Source organism: Malus domestica, chromosome 17 (assembly GCF_042453785.1).
Source record: "Malus domestica chromosome 17, GDT2T_hap1".
Classification (NCBI taxonomy): domain Eukaryota; kingdom Viridiplantae; phylum Streptophyta; class Magnoliopsida; order Rosales; family Rosaceae; genus Malus; species Malus domestica.
The window spans coordinates 13412573-13414438 of record NC_091677.1 but is presented as its reverse complement, the minus strand read 5'-3'; the positions used below and the strand labels follow the sequence as shown (position 1 = coordinate 13414438).

The 1866-nt window shown below is 36.7% G+C and overlaps 1 long non-coding RNA gene across 1 annotated transcript; it reads left to right on the top strand.

The window, feature by feature from the left end:
• Nucleotides 1-286: 286 nt before the first annotated feature.
• Nucleotides 287-1200, top strand: LOC139193548 (uncharacterized). The gene is made up of 3 exons (XR_011577761.1): nucleotides 287-430; nucleotides 573-643; nucleotides 800-1200. It is a non-coding gene; the product is annotated as an uncharacterized lncRNA (long non-coding RNA).
• The last annotated feature ends 666 nt before the right edge of the window (nucleotides 1201-1866 follow it).

Below are 1866 nucleotides of genomic sequence, written 5' to 3'. Positions count from 1 at the left end.
AGCACTTTAATGTGTGCTTAGGGATGGCGTGGTGGACAATGGTGATTGGCCTGTGAGGTGGGGTAGATCTTGACCGTTGATTTAAGGGTTAAGTACCAGTTTGGAACAGCTGAAATTATAAAAAAAAAAAAAAAACAACTATGAAAAAAAAGTTAAGGTGTAAAATGTGTTTGGTAAATGTAAAAACAAGTGCTTCTTTTCAAAGTTCCAGCCAAAATAAGTTGAAAAATGGAAACAACATTTTGCTGCTTCTCAAGACCAGCTTTTTTCAAAGTAGGCGGATGAATAGAAAAGTTTAATGAAACTTTCTTCAATCCAATTATACCCTCTTTCTCCACTTTTCTGCTGCAAAATCTCTCTTTATCCCCTCCCTCTCTCTTCTTTCCCTCTCTCTCACCTGTTCTTCTTCTCTCAGTCGTCAGGTAGTCAGGTGCTCTCTCTATTTCTTCTTGCAAATTCCCATGATAAAGTTTTATTCTTTATTTTTCAATATTTTCATTGAAATTAATTAACTTTACTCTTGTTGCTCGCTCTCGTTGGCTGATATATAATTTTGTGACGTCTACCTCTAGATAACCAGAACCTGAAACGCAAATCCAAAGCCATTCAGTTCCAATAATTCGCAATCTCACATAGTTTTCGGGTGAGTTTGTACTGCGCTGCATCCTTGTTCTTATTTTGCTTCTGTTTCTGTTTTTAAAATAATTATTAGTATGAATTTGTGAGCATATCTGGTGAGTTTCGATACACGAAACACAATTGGTGGTTGATGTGAGGACTTTCTTTTGTTAAATTCCAGCAGTGGCAGTGCCAATTGTTCGGGAAAAAAATTCTCTGAAGAAGGATCCTCGGACCTCAGCACAGCTCCCCAAAGGATTGGCACTTTGGATGTGTAGTAGGGCTCTTGCTTGTCGATGTGCTACAAGAAAAAGACAAAGTTAGTTCTAAAATGTGCCTTTGTGGAACCTTAGGTGTAGACCTTGAGGATCGCAATCAAAACTAACTAAGTGCTAGGCGTGCCACTACTATTTTAGTATAACAGATGAAGAACAAGTGTGTTTTAAGTCGATTACTTGCACCCCAAGTTACTTCAAACTTCTTGTTATCAAAAGATTGTCGTGGATGAGTTAAATCCACATTAAGTTCTTTTTCTTGCCTTGTAAATAAGGACTTTTAGTTCATAGTCTTGTATGTTCGAATGAAGGGAGTCCAGATCCCCTTAAGTCACTTGTTTGGTTCCAGATTATATCTAATGAAAACATATTCATTTAAGCGAATCATATCCAGATGCAAATGGATTTCTTAAAATTAAAAAAAAACGGGTGGAAATAACTTGAATACATATTGGAGAATGCATTAAGCAATAAATCTACTAATTTAGAAAACAAACAAAGAGCTTCGGACAAGATTTCACCTTGTCTGGCAAGGTTGAACTTCTTGCAGTCACTTTTTTTTTAGTTTACAAGAGTTGTATGCTTAAAAAGGGATGGGTGGTAAACAAGTTTATACAAGGGAATTGATACTACACCACTAAGGGACACTAAGGGAGGTATCATAGCTTTTAAACTAGACAAAAGATAGCTTTTCTAAAGAACTATCGCTAAAAAGACTGAATCTAAGTTGATTTCAGCTTTTGGATGCAAATCTGGCTTGAGAGCAGAGTTTGTATGTTTGTTTGTTTGATTGGTTGAGTGTCTTTGTCCCCGTTGTCTCTTTTCCCTTTTACAGGCAATGTAGCCCGACTGTTGTAGCTCTTGGCCTTGCTCGAAAACACCTTGAAAGTGGTGAGTCATTAGCTTTCTTACTTGTAATGCCATTAAAAAGTGTTCTTTGGCTGATAATATGTTAATCTATATCACTTGTCAC